Raw genomic sequence first — 23,768 nt, 5'->3', positions numbered from 1 at the left:
AGTTTAGCATCTATGCATTTGATGTTGTTAAATCGTATGTGCGTATCTTCCCATCTTGGAAATATTATACTAAAGATGAAGGAAAATGCCAGTTGCAGGTGTTTGTCCAGGAGTTATGTGTAAGTAATGTTATTCATGGCAATTACTTTGCTTCGTCCCATACATGCTACCTCCATGATGGTTATAATACAGCAAATTTTCCCATTTTTCTCTATAGAGAAGGACCAATTTGGAAACTCAGGATGAGGCAACCAGTGCTAATACCTCTGCTATCTTCAAGAATGCTTGGTGGCAGTATCGGAATTACCTGAAGAAAACGTACTTCACCGGCAAAGAAACTCATCAAATTCCCTTACGTTCTCCTGAGACACATTTACTGGACGATGACTGGGAACGCCTTGTTCTGTACTGGTCCCGAACCAAGAATGTGGTAAGGTCTATGAGCTCATTTTCTATTTTTAAGTATTATATTCTTGCGTCTTACTGTACTCTGTTCATGTAGAACAAGTGCCTAGACCTGAAGAACAACTATTCTAATTTAAGATTCCATTGCTATCATAGTTTAAAAAAGCGCTAGGCGTTAATTGTGCGTTTTGCCACCGCCTTGCGCTTTACTGACCAAAGCGCATGCTTATGCGCAGTTATGAACAGATTATGCGTAGTTATGCGCAATGCATTTTGCCAACGCCTAGATCCTAGGCGCGCTTAAGCGCTCGCTTAGGTGCGCCTTTTTTAACTATGATTGCTTTGCTCTTGTATCACTATATTTACTCATACAAACTTATTTTTAAATTGAAGGATCCAATCGAAACTCCAATGGCACAGCAGGTATGTTCACACATGTTTCTTTAACAGGTTTGCTCTTATCAATAGCTCTGTTGATTTCAATTTTAATTGTGTATACAGTTGACTTTCATATCTGCACATTACTAGCATCACAACAGAGCCAATAGTGTTGTTGTACATGTAGACCCGTGGTACCCATCTGAAATCTTGTTTTGCCGTGTAGTTTCCCACGCTTTGTATTCTTTCACTGCTGCTTTGTCTTGAACTGGTATGATTTGAACCGTGTCTCTATTTTGACTTGGCAAGACAATGCAGTGACCATAGGACATAGATATATGTTTGTTTGATGCTTTTATTATGTACTAGTACTTGACAATAGAAGACTTGGTAGTTTAATCCTGTCCACCTTACTAATAAACTGGTTCACTGAAATGAGTTTCATATACTAGTACATGCTAAACTTGTTATGTGTCTGCTTGTTTCTTCTTTTAGAATGCTGACAGAATATTGGGGAAGAGTGCCTTATTAAGCAATGGTAAAGGAAGTAATGCAGATAAGGTTCAGGATAGTGACACATCCTTGTTTGTCTCCAACAAAGCTGATAAAACAGCTAAGGAAGACTATCTTGAAGACAGCGAGACAACCCCAAAGTCCTGTCTTGGTTTAGTGTTCGAGTTACTGGCCACTACCGCTTGCACAAGCTATTCAAACTCACTGTCTGAATCAGTTCGGTTTCTTGAGTCTCAACTACAAGCTGAAAGACATCGATTAGCTGTGCCGCGACAAGAAGCGGAAGGACTGTGGAAGTCCCTGGAGCATTCAGACGCATACTTTCTGGTGCAACAGCAAGCGTTGGAGGATTTTAGCGCCAAACAGGACAAAGCTAATCAGCTTGCTAAGCTTATCGCCAGCATGGTGGATACCCAGGATAACGTTTCTTGCGCTCTTCTGAAGTTGTTTCAGTTATGCTCTTGTTTTGTTGCCGCGTTTATTTGCACTGGTGGCCAATTTTGACGGCCAGTGTATGTAATGTGCTGCTTTGTTCCCTATATTTGCACTGGTGGCGAACTTTGATGACCAGTGGATGTAATATGTGTAATAGCGGTAATAGGCTAGCGTTAATTGCTTGCTTATTTATTTCCTTATTGTCTTGTTTAGTTGTTTGCTTGTAGTCACTGCAGTTCTTTTTCTGTTTTTTTCTAGTGGCCACAATAGCCTATTTTTGGTAACTAGGCCAAAATAATCGTGGCAACACACGGACTGTTGTAACCATGGGCCTCCTGCAGGCCGTATGATCCATGGGCCTTCGTCCGGCCATAGGATCCATCGGCCTTCTATACGGGTCTTAGGGTCCATGGGCCTTCTACGGGCCATAGGGTCCATGGGCCTTCTACGGGCCGTAGGGTCCATGGGCCTTTTATGGGCCGTACAATCCATGGGCCTTCTACGGGCCGTAGGATCCATGGGCCTTCAACGGGGCGTATCATCATTTCACCAATCATGGGCCGTACTATTCGTGGACCATAACGGGCCGTTAATAGGTCGTATTTGATAACTCTATGAAAACAGCCCAATGGGTTTTTTTGACATGAAAACGGCCCAACGTATTAACGGTCCGCAAACGGGCCAACTGTAACGACGGGCTGAATTTGGCCCACAAGCAGAAAATGACAGTAACGGGCCGTATGTAATCGAATGCTGCAAATGAGCCCAAGAATCAATGGGCCCTGAGAAGGCCAAAAGATAACTTGGTCTAGAAACGACCCAATGGAATAACGGGCCGTTAATGGGTATAAAGTGATACACTGTTCATTACGGGCCAGTTTCACCACGGGCCGTTAATGGGCCGAGAGTTACAAAGGTCCTCATATGGGCCGAAAGAAGTCATGGGCCACACATGGGCCGGAAGTTAAAACGGGCTGAATCATATTGGACGGCCCAGATGACGCTACTGGGCCTAATTCGGATAGGGCATAACGGGCCCTGGGTTAGCGGGCTGTAAATGGGCTATATGCGAACAAGCCGTTAACAGGCTTTCCGTGGGCCGGCCCGCCACCTTTTAACCTAGTCAAACAGGCCGGCCTTTTCACAGGAATGGGCCTCTGTTGGGCTGTGCCACGTGTCGCTGTATCATAGGCGCCTTCGGTCAAATGAGCGGATGACATCTGTCCCAACGGTGAGCCGACATGTGTTTCCTCCAGCCAATGATGATTTTACACATGGAAAATCCCCATTGGTCGGGGCTGTTAACGGGTTATTGGATCCAAAACCCGACACGATAGCTTAACGGCGTTCCGTTACGGTGGATGCCACGTGTCGGTCACCCTTGACGAAAGCACTTCTGTGACGCGCGATTTATCATCATGGAAGTGGACACTTCCGTGATGATAATTTTGGTAATGTCATGGAACACTTCTACGACAGCAAGGTATGACTATCTTGATTCTGTCATAAATTTGTCATGGATGTACATGCATGACAAAAAATGCGACCTACTGTGACAAACACGTATCATCACGGAAGTGTATTTTTTTGTAGTACAAGGTGCTTCACAATGGGGCTTACCACCTTTACAACCAAACTCAGAAGAGATGAGCCGCGCTCCTGGAACACAGATCTTCTTCGTCGCTTTTATACTTGACAGTCGGATTGTCAGGATGTAATAAGAGTACTTTTTAGATTATTTATCAAGACATGATCCCTGTAGTCTCTTAATAATTGCTCTCGCATAAGCATGTTTTCAAATCCCCTAGTGGGTGACTTAGCTGTGGAACCCTTTTTCGCCTATGTTTAAAAACTACTCCGAGGGGAGAGCAACCCTCCTACTCGAGGGCTTAGCTGCGAACCAATTTTGCCTAAGTTTAAAAACTACTCGGAGTGGAGAGCAACCCTCCCACTCAGCGGCTAAGCTGCGAACCAGTTTCGCCTAAGTTTAAAAACTACTCTGAGTGGAGAGCAACCCTCCCACTCGGGGGCTTAGCTGCGAACTAGTTTTGCCTAAGTTTGGAAACTACTCTGAGTGGAGAGCAACCCTCCCACTCGGGGGCTTAGCTGCGAACTAGTTTTGCCTAAGTTTGCAAACTACTCTGAGTGGAGAGCAACCCTCCCACTCGAAGGCTTAGCTGCGAACCAGTTTCGCCTAAGTTTAAAAACTACTCCGAGTGGAGAGCAACCCTCCCACTCGGGGGCTTAGCTGCAAACCAGTTTCGCCTAAGTTTAAAAACTACACTGAGTGGAGAGCAACCCTCCCACTCGGGGGCTTAGCCGTGAACCAGTTTCGCCCAAGTTTTAAAACTACTCTGAGTGGAGAGCAACCCTCCCCACTCGGGGGCTTAGCTGCGAACCAGTTTTGCCTAAGTTTTACAACTACTCCGAGTGGAGAGCAACCCTCCCCACTCGGGGGCTTAGCTGCGAACAAGTTTCGCCTAAATTTAGAAACTACTCCGTGTATAAAATCATTATAAATAAATGTAGGAAAACATGATGCAAAATGGACGTATCATGCACCTGTTGACTCGAGTGTCCCACTACAATATACCACCATCCCCTCGCTCGGAGGAAAAAAGCGACCAACATGATGTGCCCGCGGTAATAATCATCCCTACCTCAACTGCGCAAGAATCAGATGTGAGGGATATCTTTGTGGATAATCCTGCCGAAGAGAATGTCGTGCCCGAACAGCAAGCCCCTGAAGAAACAGTTGACGAGGAAATTGAGATGGAAAAGGCAATTTCATCGCCTTTGAAGGAAAGTCATGTTGAGCCCTCCGGATCCATCATGGAGGGTGATAAAGTTGAGGGGGGTGCAAGTTGCTTCCCGAGGAAATTCAACCCCGGTCTCGTCATTTGGTGCCCCTACCCAGATGGAGGTTGACCCTGCACCTAGTTCTTTGGCTTCACAGCCAGAACAGGAAGAGAAGAAATTGGAAGATCCCATGGCTCATGAAGAAAAAGAACAAGTAGTTGTACCACCAGTGTTGCTGCAGCAGACCAAAGAAGAACATGTTGTGAATCAAGTGACTGAAGAAGTTGTCGTGCCATCCACTATTGATAACTCACCAAAAGAAAGGCCCTAGTGCGTGAGAATGAAAAAGGCGCTGAAGGAGTTACAGCGAAGAAAATTGATGGACAGACCAGTGCTCCCGTGCAATCAGCTCCAGAGAAAGCAAAAAGTCCACTTGCTCTAGTTAAGCCTGTCGATGAGTATGAGCCAGCTTCTGATGATATTCACCCGATGGAAATCAGTGATGAAGAATATGAGAAAAAGCCCCAGGAGTTTTTTCCGCTATTTCCAGCTGAGTACGGCCCCAACGGCCCTGCGTTCAATGAACAGATTCATTCCTCGAAGCTTGCATTCTTTGGGGTCGGCCCTTATGAAGGAGACAGGACTTCATTGTCACCGAGGTTCTGGACTGAAGAACAAGTTGTCTATTATGCTCAGATCTTGTTGGGCAAGCACAGAATTTTCAATCACAAGATATTGGGCTTCGCTGAACTTAAGAAAATGCCATGTTTCCATCATGCAATTGAGCATATTGAACATGCTCTACTGAAGGGATTCATGCGCTTCAATCACGGTTGGAACAAAGAGATTATCCTTCAGTTTTATGCCACACTATACATCTCAGGAGAACTTGGAAATACCTCAACCTGGACGCTTGAATGGATGACCGACCGACAAAGAATTAAATGTTTGGCGGATCATTTTCTGGCTTTGATCAATATACCTCAATGTGAGTTTGAGAAAGATAGAGAGCACAAGCTGCATTTTTGGAAAGTATCTGAAGCACAGCTCCACATACTGATGGATCCCACCATGGTTGGTGATGAATGCATTGATGTTCATCCGAAGAAGTTGGCTTATGATAACAAAGTTCTATTTCACATTTTCTGCAATACTATCACACCAACAAACAGGCCCAACTCCACCAAAGGCATCGTGGGGAATGCTCTTATGGCCATGTCTCAAGGAATTAAGTTTGACATTCCTGATCTTTTCATTCGAAACCTTGCATGTGCAACAGATAGCCCTCAGTCACTGAAGCCCTATGCTCAGTGGATCATGTTCGTGATCGAGCAGCTCACCAATGAGAAATTCTTCTGGGCTTACGTTCTGAAAGTATTCATGCCGCCAGTTGGTGAGATTCTGCACATTGTGAAAGATAATGGAAAAGGGAAGGAACCTGTTGATATTGCTGCAAATGCTTCTGCATCCGAAAATGGACCGAAAGTCAAGGAAGCCAGGGTTGAAATCCCTCGTGAGGAAAATTCATCTCTTTATGAGATCCGTTTTCGCACTCGGCAGACACTGGAAAGCCATATCAAGGTGGATACAAAGGAAAAGGTGGAATTAATGATTGAGCTGAATCTGATTCATAATCAAACTTGTCAGATTCTTCTTCATGAGAAGGAAGCTAAGAAGCGGTCCTGGACTTTGTTAAGAAAGCATTATTCTCGGAAGGAGTTAGCCAAAAAGGGCATTCTGAAAGATTAGAACTATCTGGACTTGCTTGTTGCTCCGCGCATCCGTAGACGAACTCCAGTGCTCCCAAACGTTCTTCTTCGACGGATCTGTTGTTTGTCAATCATGATGATGAAATTGCAGATACAGCCGGTACTCTTGTCTACAAGCCAGATGATCATCGCTGCAAGACTTCCAAAGCCAAGGCAGCTACTCCTCCTTCTGCCTCGACCATTCCTCATTCTTCAGATTCTCGTTCTTCGAGTGGTCTCAATTCTGATTCTGGGGATTCTCGCATGGAGTAGTTCCTCGTATGTTTTCTCATTCCTTTTTGACATTTGTTGACAAAAAGGTGGAGAATTACATTGAGTGATAGTTTTTCAGGGTTTGCAGGGTGTTTCCATTCGCATTTCGGTTTTCCCTAAAACAATTTGCTTCATGAACTTATCGCACCGCTTGTGGTGTTGAAAAAACTCGATCGACATGTAACGTTAATAACCCCCCGCCTACAATGCTATTTGCTTCGTACTATCTGTTTGCAGGTACCATCAAATGTGTTTTCCCATGAACGATTATCTTTGAATCCATATTACAGGGAACATATTTGCTCCTCGAAGAAAAATAGAGAATCATCATGTGATGATACTAAATTGGAGAAGTACTTTGAGTACTAAATGAACTATAGTTGTTGTTGTTGGATTTGCGCCAATTATTATCTATTATTATCTAACCTTGCAGGAAGAGAATGTCAGTCTAAACTTTTATGTCTTACGTGAAGGCCATACAATCAACTGACAAGGTGTCTTTCCCACGCAAGTATCTCTCGTGTTATCTTCTGCATTGCATGGTGATAACCCACAAGTATAGGGAGTCAATTGTAGCCTCTTTCGATAAGTAAGAGTGTCGAACCCAACGAGGAGCTAAAGGTAGAACAAATATTCCCTCAAGTTCTATCGACCACCGATACAACTCTACGCACGCTTAACGTTCGCTTTACCAGAAACAAGTATGAAACTAGAAGTACTTTGTTGGTGTTTTTGGATAGGTTTGCAAGATAATAACGAGCACGTAAATAAAAAGTAGGGGCTGTTTAGATAAAGACACAACTAAATTAGTTTTAGTAGAGAGCTTTTTGTCACGAGAAAGTTATTTGTCCCTAGGCAATCGATAACTAGGCCGGTAATCATTATTGCAATTTTATTTGAGGGAGAGGCATAAGCTAACATACTTTCTCTACTTGGATCATATGCACTTATGATTGGAACTCTAGCAAGCATCCGCAACTACTAAAGATCATTAAGGTAAAACCCAACCATAGCATTAAAGTATCAAGTCCTCTTTATTCCCATACGCAAACAACCTACTTACTCGAGTATGTGCTTCTGTCACTCACGCCACCCACCATAAGCAAATCATGAACATATTGCAAACCCTACAGAGGGAATCCCTCACGCTTGCGCGACACAGAGAGAACCATAGGACAGCACCAATAATAAAACATGCAACTCAAACCAATCTTGATCATCAAATAACCCATAGGACAAAACAGATCTACTCAAACATCATAGGATAGCCATACATCATTGGGAAATAATATATATAGCGTTGAGCACCATGTTTAAGTAGAGATTACAGCGGGTAAGAGAGAGGTTACACCGCTGCATAGAGGGGGGGAAGAGTTGGTGATGATGGCGGTGAAGTTGTTGCTGAAGATTGCGGTGATGATGATGGCCACCGGTGGCACTCCGGCGCCACCAGAAGCGAGGGAGAGAGAGCCCCCTCCTTCCTCTTCTTCCTTGACCTCCTCCCTAGATGGGAGAAGGGTTTCCCCTCTGGTCCTTGGTCTCCATGGCATGGGAGGGGCGAGAGCCCCTCCGAGATTGGATCTGTCTCTCTGTCTCTCTCTGTTTCTGCGTTCTCCCTGGATGCCCTTTCACCGTATATATATGGAGATCCGTAACTCTGATTGGACTGAAATCTTCGCCGTGATTTTTCCTAAAAATTAGCTTTCTTGCGACCGAAGAAGGGCATCAACCACCTTACGGGTGGCCCACGAGGGTCAGGGGCGTGCCCAGGGGGGCAGGCGCCCCCCCCCCCCCGCCTTGTGGCCACCTCGGGCATCGTCTCGCGTTGATTCTTCCTCCCATATTTTCCAAATGTTCCAAAAATATTCTCTGTCCGTTTTTATCCCGTTTGGACTCCGTTTGATATGGGGTTTCTGTGAAACATAAAATATGCAACAAACAGGAACTGGCACTGGGCACTGGATCAATATGTTAGTCCCAAAAATAGTATAAAAAGTTGCCAAAAGTATATGAAAGTTGTATAATATTGGCATGGAACAATAAAAAATTATAGATAGGACGGAGATGTATCAGCATCCCCAAGCTTAATTCCTGCTCGTCCTCGAGTAGGTAAATGATAAAAAAGATAATTTTTGATGTGGAATGCTACCTAGCATAATCTTGATCATATGGCTAATCATGGCATGAATATTAAGACACGAGTGATTCAAAGCAATAGTCTATCATTTGACATAAAACAATAATACTTCGAGCGTACTAATAAAGCAATCATGTCTTTTCAAAACAACATGGCCAAAGAAAGCTATCCCTGCAAAATCATATAGTCTGGCTATGCTCCATCTTCACCACACAAAATATTCAAATCATTCACAACCCCGATGACAAGCCGAGCAATTGGTTCATACTTTTTAACGCGCTTCAGCTTTTCCAACCCTCACGCAATACATGAGCGTGAGCCATGCACATAGCACTATAGGTGGAATAGAATATGATGATGGGGGTTATGTGGAGAAGACAAAAAAGGAGAAAGTCTCACATCGACGCGGCTAATCAACGCGCTATGGAGATGCCCATCAATTGATGTCAATGTGAGGAGTAGGGATTCCCATGCAACGGATGCACTAAGAGCTATAAGTATATGAAAGCTCAAACTGAAACTAAGTGGGTGTGCATCCAACTTGCTTACTCATGAAGACCTAGGGCATTTGAGGAAGCCCATCGTTGGAATATACAAGCCAAGTTCTATAATGAAAATTCCCACTAGTATATGAAAGTGATAACTCAAGAGACTCTCTATATGAAGAACATGGTGCTACTCTGAAGCACAAGTGTGGTAAAAGGATAGTAACATTGCCCCTTCTCTCTGTTTCTCTCATTTTTTTTGTTTTTTTGTTTTTTTGTTTTTTTCTCTTTTTTTTGGGCCTTCTTTTTTTGGCCTTTCTCTTTTTTTATTTGTTTTATTTTTTTCGTCTGGAGTCTCATCCCGACTTGTGGGGGAATCATAGTCTCCATCATCCTTTCCTCACTGGGGCAATGCTCTAATAATGATGATCATCACACTTTTATTTACTTACAACTCAATATTACAACTCGATACTAGAACAAAGATATGACTCTATATGAATGCCTCCGGCGGTGTACCGGGATGTGCAATGATCTAGCGTAGCAATGACATCAAAAAACGGACAAGCCATGAAAACATCATGCTAGCTATCTTACAATCACGCAAAGCAATATGACAATAAATGCTCAAGTCATGTATATGATGATGATGGAAGTTGCATGGCAATATATCTCGGAATGACTATGGAAATGCCATGATAGGTAGGTATGGTGGCTGTTTTGAGGAAGATATAAGGAGGCTTATGTGTGATAGAGCGTATCGTATCACGGGGTTTGGATGCACCGATGAATTTTGCACCAACTCTCGAGGTGAGAAAGGGCAGTGCACGGTACCGAAGAGGCTAGCAATGATGGAAGGGTGAGAGTGCGTATAATCCATGGACTCACATTAGTCATAAAGAACTCATATACTTATTGCAAAAGTTTATTAGCCCTCGAAGCAAAGTACTACTACGCATGCCCCTAGGCGGATAGATTGGTAGGAAAAGACCATCGCTCGTCCCCGACCGCCACTCATAAGGAAGACAATCAATAAATACCTCATGCTCCGACTTCGTTACATAACGGTTCACCATACGTGCATGCTACGGGAATCACAAACCTCAACACAAGTATTTCTACAATCCACAACTACCACCTAGCATGACTCTAATATCACCATCTTTATATCGCAAAACTATTGCAAGGAATCAAACATATCATATTCAGTGATCTACAAGTTTTATGTAGGATTTTATGACCAACCATGTGAATGACCAGTTCCTGTCATCTCTCTAAATAGATATAAGTGAAGCAAGAGAGTTTAATTCTTTCTACAAAAGATATGCCCACGCTCTAACAAATATAAGTGAAGCAAAACAGCATTCTACAAATGGCGGTTTTCTATGTAAAGAGAAACAGACAATCCAAACTTCAAATGATATAAGTGAAGCACATGAAGCATTCTATAAAGCCATACTCAAAAGATATAAGTGAAGTGCATAGAGCATTCTATAAATAAACCAAGGACTATCTCATACCAGCATGGTGCGTAAAATAAAAGAGAAAACTAAATGCAAAAGACGCTCCAAGATTTGCACATATCACATGAATGAAATGAATCCGAAAACATACCGATACTTGTTGAAGAAAGAGGGGATGCCTTCCGGGGCATCCCCAGGCTTAGACGCTTGAGTCTCCTTTAATATTTACTTGGGGTGCCTTGGGAATCCCCAAGCTTGAGCTCTTGCCTCTCTTCCTTCTTCTCACATCGAGACCTTCTCGATCATCGAACACTTCATCCACACAAAACTTCAACAGAAAACTCGGTAAGATCCGTTAGTATAATAAAGCAAATCACTACTCTAAGTACTGTTGCAAACCAATTCATATTTTTTTTTGCATTGTTTTTACTGTAGTATAACTTTTTCATGGCTTAATCCACTGATATAAATCGATAGTTTCATCAAAACAAGCAAACTATGCATCAAAAAATAGAATCTGTCTAAAACAGAACAGTCTGTAATAATCTGAACATTCACCATACTTTTGGTACTTGAAAAATTCTTCCAAAGTTAGGAAAAATAAACAATTTGTATAGAAGGAAAGTGCAAAAATAATCAGAATCGTTTGACGTTCCAGTAAAAAATTAAAAATCGCGCACTACAGACAAAGTTTCTGTCCTGCACCGTACAAACCAACAAGCATTGTAAACATCCTAAAGGCAAACCTTGGGACATTATTTTTATAACAATGGAATTGTACAAGGGGATAATTATTTTTGTTGAAAAGTTTCTGTAATTAAGATTCACAAAGTTTCCATGGGCCTGAACAAGTTTAAGGATGTCCCCCACTTTCACAATGCTCGTCTATCTCACTTTCACTTTTCTTTTTGAAAAGTTTTGGGTTCCCCTCTTTTTTTAACTTTATAAAAGCACACAACATAAATAAATGACTCTCTAAAACTTCTGGGTTCTCTCCCTGGCAGCACTTTCTTTAAAGCCATTAAGCTAGGCATATAGTGCTCAAGTAGTGAATCCACCCGGATCCCAAGCTATATCAAAGCCAATTTTAATTAGCAATTTGTAATTTAGTAGTGAGCACAAAGCAACATATATCATGTAATGACGAAGTCTAACTCTCTTCCTATGCATCGGCATGTCATAAAAGAACAATTCATGCACACATAGTAAAGGCCAATGCATAGTATAAACAGTTTCTTGCAATTTTGTCATGTGGGAAACATAGAGAGGTGGAGATATAGTTCCTCTCTCATAATAATTGCAAGTAGGAGCAGCAAGCACATGCATATTATATATATCAAAATCATCATGTGTAATAGTAAAAGGCAACCCATCAATATAATCCTTAATAAGAGCAAACTTCTCCGATATAGTGTAGTTTGGAGAATTCAAAAAGATAATAGGACTATCATGTGTGGGTGCAATAGCAACAATTTCATGTTTAACATAAGGAACTATAGCAAGTTCATCTCCATAAGCATAATTCATATTGGCATCTTGGCCACAAGCATAGCAAGCATCATCAAAAAGGGATATTTCAAGAGAATCAACGGGATCATAACAGTCATCATAGCAATCATCCTTCGGTAAGCATGAAGGGAAATTAAACAATGTATGAGTTGAAGAGTTACTCTCATTAGAAGGTGGGCACGGGTAGCTAATCCGCTCTTCCTCCTTTTGTTCCTCGCTCTCCTCATCATCTTTTTCATCCAATGATCTCACAGTTTCATCAATTTCTTCTTCCATAGATTCCTGCAAATATTAGTCTCTTCTGGGACAGCGGAGACTTTCTCAATAAACGCATCAATATCGGAATTGTATTCATAATTCTCATAACAATATTTAAGGATAGCTAAATTTTCAGGTCTGTAAACAGCATCATAAAGATTTTCAAACTCTTTAAACATAGATTCAATTTCATAAGCACCCATAAAAGCAACAAATTCTTCTATTTGTTCCACATCATAGCATAAGAAGCCAAGGTTTCATTATCATTAAATTTGCATGAAAAGGGAAGCTGTGGAGACTTCATCCTAGAGCAGCAAGTATAATCATATCAAGCCTAGTTGCCTAGCATACCACTTCAACATATGAATTTGATCCAATAGTTTCCCTTTTTGAGTCAAGCGATAATCCCTAAAGTATTCACGTTGATCCAACGTGTCTCCCATTACATAATTGAATGGGGTTTTCTCGGGGTTATCAAAGTAGTACATAATATCTTTCACATAATGAGCATCGAGGGTTTTAGGAGGTTCCCCATCTCCATGAGCAGCAAGTACACCTAATTTTTTTGGTATTTCGTGTCCCATATCCATAACTAAAGATAGAGAACAACTAAGAACAGCAAATAAAAATTACTTAGTGATAAAGCAAACAAGCACACACGAGAATATTCACCCCACGCTATTGCTCCCCGGCAACGGCGCCAGAAAAAGGTCTTGATAACCCACAAGTATAGGGGATCAATTGTAGCCTCTTTCGATAAGTAAGAGTGTCGAACCTAACGAGGAGCTAAAGGTAGAACAAATATTCCCTCAAGTTCTATCGACCACCGATACAACTCTACGCACGCTTAACGTTCGCTTTACCGGAAACAAGTATGAAACTAGAAGTACTTTGTAGGTGTTTTTGGATAGGTTTGCAAGATAATAAAGAGCACGTAAATAAAAAGTAGGGGCTGTTTAGATAAAGACACAACTAAATTAGTTTTAGTAGAGAGCTTTTTGTCACAAGAAAGTTATTTGTCCCGAGGCAATCGATAACTAGACCGGTAATCATTATTGCAATTTTATTTGAGGGAGAGGCATAAGCTAACATACTTTCTCTACTTGGATCATATGCACTTATGATTGGAACTCTAGCAAGCATCCGCAACTACTAAAGATCATTAAGGTAAAACCCAACCATAGCATTAAAGTATCAAGTCCTTTTTATTCCCATACGCAAACAACCTACTTACTCGGGTCTGTGCTTCTGTCACTCACGCCACCCACCATAAGCAAATCATGAAATATTGCAAACCCTACAGCGGGAATCCCTCACGCTTGCGCGACACGGAGAGCACCATAGGACAACACCAATAATAAAACATGCAACTCAAACCAATCTTGATCATCAAATAACCCATAGGACAAAACAGATCTACTCAAACATCATAGGATAGCCATACATCATTGGGAAATAATATATAGCGTTGAGCACCATGTTTAAGTAGAGATTACAGCGGGTAAGAGAGAGGTTACACCGTTGCATAGAGGGGGGGAAGAGTTGGTGATGATGGCGGTGAAGTTGTTGCTGAAGATTGCGGTGATGATGATGGCCACCGGTGGCACTCCGGCGCCACCAGAAGCGAGGGAGAGAGAGCCCCCTCCTTCCTCTTCTTCCTTGACCTCCTCCCTAGATGGGAGAAGGGTTTCCCCTCTGGTCCTTGGTCTCCATGGCATGGGAGGGGCGAGAGCCCCTCCGAGATTGGATCTGTCTCTCTGTCTCTCTCTGTTTCTGCGTTCTCCCTGGCTGCCCTTTCACCGTTTCGTATATATATATGGAGAACCGTAACCCCGATTGGACTGAAATCTTCACCGTGATTTTTTCCTAAAAATTAGCTTTCTTGCGGCCGAAGAAGGGCATCAACTGCCTTACGGGTGGCCCACGAGGGTCAGGGGCGCGCCCCCTGCCTCGTGGCCACCTCGGGCACCGTCTCGCGTTGATTCTTCCTCCCATATTCTCCAAATATTCCAAAAATATTCTCCGTCCATTTTTATCCCGTTTGGATTCCGTTTGATATGGGGTTTTTGCGAAACATAAAACATGCAACAAACAGGAACTGGCATTGGGCACTGGATCAATATGTTGGTCCCAAAAATAGTATAAAAAGTTGCCAAAAGTATATGAAAGTTGTATAATATTGGCATGGAACAATCAAAAATTATAGATACGACGGATACGTATCACATGGAAACCAAATCTGAAGGATATTCATTCCCAGCAACTTGCTTATATTTTCTTTCTTGCTCTGTTTACATCGAATACCCAACATGCAGGAAAAGTACATGTCGTGTGGATTCAAATTGTGCTTTGAGAAAACTTTCATGATATATACTTTGTCACAAATCTCTCAAAGATTATCTTACATCTAACCTTTTTTGAAGATTTTGTGACAAGAACCACCTCAGGCACTGTCGAGTACATTGAAAGAACTCAAGTATAAGATCTTTTATCAATGACACTCATACGAAGAATATTATTGTTTCCTTCCGGTTCGTCGTGATCTGAAGCATAACTTAAGGGGGAGAATATTTGATCTTCGTAATTATCTCCCGGCTTTCTTTATTCTTCGCATTACATTCCATTCATTATCTATCTATCGATGTGATCAGTTTCGTCAAAGATCGTCCAAAAAGGGGGAGATTGTTGGTGCAGTATCTGCGTACCTTGTGTTTTGGAGATTGTTGTCAGAAACATGTATGGACTGATTTGTTAGCTAGTGCATACAGAGAGAAAAAGTCCACACACAACCGAAGAGAATGTTGTCTTCGGTGCCGAGTTCGAGGAACTTCACCGAAGCATATGTGCGCTGAAGAGAGGAATGAAATATATGTGTTGAAGTCATATAATCGAGAAGATTGATGTGAAGAAATCGACCCCTCGAAAATTTACTGCTGAAGCAAAGCATTTGTTTCGGTACTGGAGTCCGAAGAAATTGACTGTAGAGATGGAAGTCAAAGATAATGTGAAGATGTAGTATTCATTTCGTTGTTCTTCTTTCATTCCTTTGAGTCATAGGACCTTCGTACTATTAATAGGGGTATAGGTTCTCGATGCTTAGCCAAAACCTATGAAAGTTGTGAGTGAAATCTCTTTGTGCTCCGAGCAAATACTTGTCAGCAAGAGACTATGTTCTTCTTCGCTGCAAGAGATTTTTCTCAGACCGAGGAGTTAGCACTTCTTGCTCCGCAAGCAATGTTACCGTTGTGCTCAAATCCGACCGTTGGACTCGTGTTGTTCAGCCATTGGATGATCCCGATGTCTAATTTGGTCATTTCCCATCTGGGAAGGCTGCGGCTATAAATAGCCACCCCGCTCCAACATTGTCCCTTGGCTGCTCCGCTTAAGATTTCTGAGAAGGTTGATTTGAGCAACCCCTCTCCAAGTGATTTGAGTTTAAGATCCACCGAGAGAAAAACCAAGAGCCCAAGCTTAGATAGTGGTTTAGCATCACAGTAGTTCTGAGTGAGAGTTCTTCTACCTATTACTCTTGAGAGCTGCACACTCTCTAGACGGATAGGTTTCGGCTTCGAGTGCTGAAGAGTTGTTGTCTTCACCGAGCCAGATCTTCAGCAACCAAGAGTGATTGTGGTTCGTGAAGGTCGACCGAAGGTTTGGAGATCGCCGACAAGGATCTACCACGAGTGAAATCAACCTGAATCTGATCAGCTCTGCGTTGAAGGAGAATAGGGTGAAGAGAGTTTATCTTTCGTGTTAAGTCACAGCCCTCCAACCAGACGTTGCCCTTTGGCAGAAGGGTGAACTGGTCTACCAAATCTCTCTATCGCCATTGAGCACCACTGGTTCATTCTACTCTAACTGCATTTCCTTCAGCAGTTCATATTCATGCATTGTACCGACTGTTTAAGTGATCATTTCATTCTGTTGTCTTCGTCCTGTGTATCTGTCTTCATCATGTTACTTTCTCATTAGCTGTTTTCATTTGTTATCACCATATTCCTCGGAATCACTTGTGAAATCTTCCTATTGTATTTTTCTCAGTGTGCATCATGTTTTGTCTCATTTTACTACATCTGTTTGCATATTGTATTACTCTCATTGTAGTTAAACTTGTGATTTCCCAAGCTCGTACTGTCATCAATGCATTCATGATGAATATGCTTCTAATGAAGAAGATTGATTTAGCTTAATTCCTTCGTTATTCTATTCCGCTGCTGTGAGTGGGATAAGTTTCAAAATCTTCGAAAGAAAATTTGAATCTCCCATTCACCCCCCTCTGGTCGGTATACTCTCGGTCCTAACACAACCCAAGCTGGTAAGGAAGTACTGATTAAATCATTTGCTCAGTCCATTCCCACCTACATCATGAGTGTGTTTAAACCCCCTTTGGAGTTATGTGATGATCTGAATCGGATGGTGTGGAATTATTTTTGGGGTTCAGAGGATGGTAAAAGGAAAACCCACTGGTATGCTTGGACTAAAATGACTAGGCTAAAAGGACATGGAGGTCTAGGTTTCAGAGATTTTTGCCTATTTAACCAAGCTTTGCTTGCGAGGCAGGCATGGCGTCTCCTGGTCTTTCTAGATAGCTTGTGTGCGCGGGTCTTAAAAGAAAAATATTATCCCAACGAGCATCTGGAGGACATTGTTTTCTCAGGTAATCCTTCTTCCACTTGGCATGTTATTAGTCATGGTCTTGATTTATTAAAGAAAAGTCTTGTTTGGAGAATTGCAAATGGGCAGAATGTTCGAATATGGCATGACAGATGGATAGCTCGTGTTCCCATGGGTGGCCTAATATCACAAAAAGGGACATGTCGTATCCGTTGGGTTTCATTCTGGATCATAATGGAGGTTGGGACGATGTTAAATTGCAGCAATTTTTTCTCCGTGTAGACATTATGGAAATCAAAAAGACCCAGCCTTCCCCAAGGCTTGGTTCCGCTTTATTGGATGGGCACCTGAAAAAAGTGGACAATTCTCCGTCAAAAGTGCTTAGAGGCTGGCTTATGAACTCCACAGTGCATCGATTAGTTCTTCTCCGTCAAAAGTGCTTAGAGGCTGGCTTATGAACTCCACAGTGCATCGATTAGTTCTTCGAGTACCAACTCACAAGGGGGGCGAGGAATATGGAAAGCTATTTGGTCTGCACTGCCGCCCGCCCCCCCCCCCCCCCCCCCCCCCCGCCCCAAAAGTCCTCTCTTTTGGTTGGAGACTAGCAATGAACACTTTGGCAACTTGGAGTAACAAGATGAAAAGAAACATGGCAGTGAGCACCACTTGCCCGATTTGCGGTCTGGAGGAGGAAGATACCTTTCATGTCTTCTGCTCCTGCCCTAATGCGCAGCAACTATGGAATGCACTGCTCGTGGATTGGTCACTACCAGCTGTACACTCCATTAGTACGACCGGGGAAGATTGGTCGTTGGTGTTTTCCTGCAATCTGAATGAAGAAATGAGAGTGCGTGTCCTATTGTTGTTTTGGAGGATGTGGTATGTTACGAACGATATTGTGCATTCAAAACCAGCTCCCCCAGTTGATGTGTCTAAGAGGATTTTGAGCAGCTACCTTGTGTAGACCCGTTTGATTCAATCAAAGGAAAATCAGTCACCACTATGTGTTACTCCCATGTGGATCCAGTATGCAATAATAGGCCACAACCTGCTGATATTTTGTGGTCGCGACCTGTGATTGGTCAAAATAAATTAAATATTGATGGTTCCTTCCTCAACAATGAAGCAGGAGTAGGTATGGTTTTGGGAGACCATGAGGGTTCGATTGTATTTAGTGCATGCAGGCAAATAGTTTCATGCAATGATGCCCTGGAATCTGAACTTCTAGCCCGTCAGGAAGGTATAGCTTTGGCACTGCAGTGGTGTTCCCTGCCACTAGATATTGAAAGTGATTATCTCGAGGAAGTCATGATGCTCAAGAGTAGTGTAGGCAATAGATCAAAGTACGCTTTTTTGGTCGAGGATATCAAAAGAAGCATGGAGGAAAGGGATTCTTGTATTAATCATATTCGCCGTAGCCAAAATAAATCTAATCACTTTATGGAAAACTTTGGGAGATCCAGACGCCGCACTGTTGTTTGGCTTGGATCAGGCCGTCCCGGTGCTTTAGAAGTTTTTGAATTTTATTGTAATCCTTAAGTTTTTGGAGTAATACAAGAATTTATTCAAAAAAAAACCTTCCTTTCCTAGGCCAATATGCCACTTTGGGCTGCCACCGGGCCTTGCAGTCTGGTGCTCTTCCAGGCAATAGCAGCCCATGATCGAGGAAGTAACACACACACAAAAAACGTCTAACTGCACAAAGTCATGGAATCACTGTTTTTTTAACATAATACAGACACAAACACTTAAACATACACGTATACATTCACCCCTATAAACACACACGCACACCCTACCCCTATGAGCACCTTCGAAAGACTGAGCTGATAGATCATCTTAAGATTGACAAAGTCGCCACAGACGCCTTCATAGTTGACGGGAACGTCTCCTCCGACTAAAAACACATCACCGAAAGGCCTGAAATAAATCCAGATCATGGAATCACTAATTAATTGGTACCATTTGTATAGGTATGTACCCTTTGTAAAGGTCATCCTCCACCTTCTTTGGTGCTGACAAATGACGCACTGCATATGGGTTGTTTGTTCCAACCTTTTTTTCCGGATTTGTTTTTTTAAACGATTTATCTCTTAAACCACACCTTTAAATCTCAAACCATTTTCATTGTTGGATTTCTTGGGTCAAAATCTTTGAAGCTAGATCCATGTTAATACTTCTTGACAACATTTTTTTCATGAAAAGGCTGAAAATCAGAAGAAGAAAAAACAAATCAAAAAACAAAAAATAAATAAACAAAAGAAAAAAACAAAGCCGAAAGAAAAAACTAAAACCCAGAAAAATAGTTGCACTTTTTACTTTTTTTGAAGCATGGGTTGTGCTTTCCTTTTTTAGGAAGCACATATATGCTTCTCGTAGAAGTAGGAAGTACAGATGTGCTTCTCACAGAAGCAAGGTTGTGCTTCCATGAGAAGCACAATTATGATTTGTGCTTTCCACGGAAGCACAGTTGTGCTTCTCCCTTTTTTCGGAAGCACACGTTGTGCTTCTTGGAGAAGCACAGGTTGTGAGTTTCCCTATTTGGAGAAGCACAATTGTGTTTCTAGCGAAAAAGCGTTGCTTCCCAATTTTTTTTGCTAAACATAGGAAACACCAAGCAAAAAGCAAAAAAAATGTAAAAAACGCAAAGGCATCCAGAAAAAAATATGGTCATGTAGGGTGAGCGACACATGGCTGAGAGCGCTCCCATGCCAGTGAAGTAACTGCTGTAGAGGGTAACCGTTAAATAGTTGCTCCCACAAAAACGGAGAACTCCAGGAGTAACTATTTGGCGAGAACCCCTTGCAGGCACCACAGAAAGCACCCTAGCGCACCACATGGCACACGCTCGGGGCACCCGTGGGAACGCGTTTTGAGGTTTTGGTTTTTCCGAGGGGTTCGAATTTCCTGGTTTTTACTAGGCTTTTGTGATTTTTTGCTTCCTGCTGAAGCACATTTGTTCTTTTTTGTGAACACATATGTGTTTCCAAAAGTTATAAGCACAACTGTGTTTCACGAAAAAACACAATTGTGCTTCATCGTGAAGCACATGTGTGTTTCTCATAATTGTGCTTTTCAAAAAGTGAAAAATAATTGTGCTTCTCGAAAAGTGAGAAGTACAGTGTTGTGCTTTTTGGAAAATGGAAAACACAATTGTGCTTCTGATGAAGCGCGGTTGTGAAAAGCACAACAGTCTTCCAAAAAATAAGTGAAACCAAAATTGTGCTTTCAGTTTTTGGTTTTTTTTTCTGGTTTTTGTTTCAGGTTTTCTTTTGGCTTTTCATTTTTGTACTTTTCCTTTTATTTTATTTCTCTTTTTTTGATATCAGGTTGGTTTAATTTGGGGGAGGGGGAGGGTGGGGGGATTCGTCAAAACCTATTAACAAAGATCTAGTTTTGAAGATCTCGCCGTGAAAAACACAATGATGAAAACGGTTTGTGATTTAGACGTCCGGTTCAAGAGATAAAATATTTTGGAAAAAATGAATGAACGAAAAAGTATAAAACTCTCAAGCTACAACAAGTGTCGCATAACCAGTGCGTCACTTATCATTACAAAAGAAGGTGAGAGTAACCTTTGCAAGTAGTCTTGAACTAGTGATTTCGAAGAGCTACTTGTCAGTGCATTGGGCGCCAAATCGGCTCGCTGGTAAGCCTCGCGCGAGCGTCGACCGAGCAATCGCCAACAGCGATCCTATAATGGGCCTGGCCCAACACGCGGGAACATATTATTTTTGCACGTACAGGTGCTCACCTCCATCACATAGAGGTGCTTCATTTTTTATCTCAAAAAAGGTGCTTCATTTTTTTCTTGAGTAAATACAGGTGCTTCATTTGTTGCTAAAAAAGGCGCTTCATTCAAGTACGGTTTTTTATTTTTTTATATTATGAATAGGTCAAAAATTCAATAAAATGTAAAAAAAGTTCATCAACTAAAAAAGTTCACCACTCAAAAAAGTGTACACGGATGCAAGAAAAGTTCACGAATAAGAAAATTGTTAAAGAAATTGAAAAAATAATTGCAAACTGAAAGAAAGTTTGCGGACTAAAAAATGTCTGTGAAATTAAAAAAACAATCATGATGTTCTTCAACTAGTTGTCCCCATGCCGCCGACCTCTGGTATGTTATGAACCAGGTGTGGGATCTACTAGTTGATGATGACCTCCAAAACTGAGAGCGGGACTGTATCTTAAGACTGCTGATAAACTCTCAGATACTTTCGTCTTATGTCATTGATGATCATGTGGAGGTGTAACATCCCAAAATTCTAAATTTTGAAATGTTATAATAAATATATAGATTTGATTGTTTGTTTGATTGTTGTGTGATTGATTGACTGAATGTGAGTGAAATTCGAACTTTTTGAAAGTTAAATGAGAGGGAATAAAAGGACTTTCCCAAACTTTTATTTTGATTTTATGATCTCCATGAATTCAAATTCTTTTCATCACAAAATCCTGGAGAGAAGATGACATGACTTCTTCCATTTATTTAAATGAAAAAGGGTGTTCAAAATATTTGAATATCATTTGAAAATATTTCCAATTCAGAAACATCAAGCAACTCAATGATTTTCACGAGAGAAGATAAAATGACTTCTTCATAATATATGAAATATGAGTTGGGAGTTTCAAAGGATCAAATTCAAAGTCCTTTTGAAATATTTTCAATTTGGAGTTATTTGGATTTTATTCAAATTATTTTTCTCCAAAAATAAAATATATGGAAAATAGGGTAACATGATTCCCTACATCAGAAAATTGGAGATAAATAAATTTGAAATTATTTTTGTATTTTTAAAATGATTTTTATTGGATTTTAGTAGGGCAGTAGCACTCTTAGATTTATTTGATTTTTTGTGGATTTTTTTTAATGCTAGAAAAATGCCCATGCTGTAGGAAATCATTTTCTGAAAATTTTGATATATTATATGCCTATATAATATTTTTTATTTGTTTTGTTTTTATTATTTTTGTTTGTCTGGAAAATCTTTATTTAAAAAAATCCCTCCGCCAAACTGGACTGGCCCAGCCAACCGGGCCAAGCCAGCCCAGCCCGGCGCACTCGCGCCCGTCTCTGAGCTCCCGCAGGACTCCCGCCGCCGCACGGCATCGCCGCCGCCGTCGTGTCCTTCGCGGACACCGCACCCCGCCGCCTTGCTCTTGCCCCTTGCCCAAGCCACCGCCGGCCGTCCCCTTTATAAGCCCGGCCCCGGGACCCCGACCCCCTTTTCTCTCCTCCTCCGTAGCCGCCGCACTTCGCCGCCGGAGTTGCGAGCTCCGGCGAGATCCGCCGCCGTTGCGCCTCGCTCCACCGCCGCCTACGCCTGACGCCACCACCCCCTTCGGACTCGCCTCGCCGAGCCGCTCCTCCCCATCTACTTCGCCGGCGCCGCCGAGCCCTGGAGCCGCCGTCCCGTTTGAGCCGAGCCGCCGTCGCTGCCGTTTTCCTCGCCGCCGACGTCGTCAGCCACCGCGGTAACCGCCACCTGCCCTCGTCCGTCCGATCTGGATCGAACGGTCCAGATCGAGGTGTTTTTTTTCTCTGAAACGTTTTGTTTTATTTAATGGACGTTCGCTGGTTTAGCCTCTGTAGTGAACGGTTTTCGTCGCGTAAGTTTCTGTAGCGAACGTTCGCTATTTAGTCCTTTTATTTTATTTTAGTTTTTCGCCAGGGACCTATCTGTGATGATTTTATTTATAGTTTAGTCCCTGTTCTTCAACGGTCACAGCTTTTTACTCGTTTATCCAAATCCAACGAAACCAACGCCCACTTCTTCGTTATGATCTCCTCTTTCCCGTAAAACAACATAAACATGTTTTTAAAATTTTAAAATTTGAATTAGATCATATTTGAATTCAAACTTCGTTTGATCATAATTTGAGTTTCGTAGCTCTGTTTGAGTTGATTCTTTTTGCAAATTAAAGATCTTGACCTAAACTTTATGATAAGGCCAAATTCACATAATTTTGGTCCTGTTAGAAATTGTTTTATGTTGCAAGAGTTATTTGCTTGGTTTTGATGTTTTCCGAAGTATCTTCTTCGTTCTTTCTGATCTTTTGAGTGATTGCTTATGTGTGGTTATCATTGCTTGCTTACGATAGATTGACCGGAGTGTGAAGAGTAGAACTATCAAGAGTTATGAGTGCGAATCATCTTCATCAACATTGCAGGCAAGTTCACACTTTGATCATACCTCTTTACCACCCAGTTTTATTGCATTAGATCAATCCTCAAACAATTGCATGATTAGGATCTGATTAATATGTGGGTTTTGGGAAGTAGATGAGGTAGTACCTATTGCCCTGTTTATTATCAAACCTTTGGGAGTTACTTCTACGTTTGCTTATATTGCTATGCTATGCTCGTAGACGTGGATTGGGTTTGAGTGAATTTCCATGACAGTTGTGAGATTGTTAATTAATGGTTCAACTTAAGGTGGCTACTTAAATAAACATCTGGGTGGATTGAGGCACCTGGAGAACCCATTGTTGCCTGTATTTTTGGATATCCCGGAGTACCCGTGTGATCATCCTATGGACCGCCACCCAGACTCAAAGGGATCATAAGATTATTCATGCTAGAAACTTCCGTGTGCAGCCACAAGCCATTATGGGCTCTGGCATAGTTGAGTAAGTTGTGTGAGCTCTTGAAGAGGTGGACTAGCAGATGTAGGGGGGTTGTAGGTGTAACGGTCTGCCCGGAGTAGAGAGTAAATGCTTCTAAAAGACTGTGTCTCGATCATCCGTT

The sequence above is a fragment of the Aegilops tauschii genome, chromosome 4 (genome assembly GCF_002575655.3).
Source record: "Aegilops tauschii subsp. strangulata cultivar AL8/78 chromosome 4, Aet v6.0, whole genome shotgun sequence".
In the NCBI taxonomy this organism is placed as follows: Eukaryota; Viridiplantae; Streptophyta; class Magnoliopsida; order Poales; family Poaceae; genus Aegilops; species Aegilops tauschii.
This window is presented reverse-complemented; position numbering follows the sequence as displayed.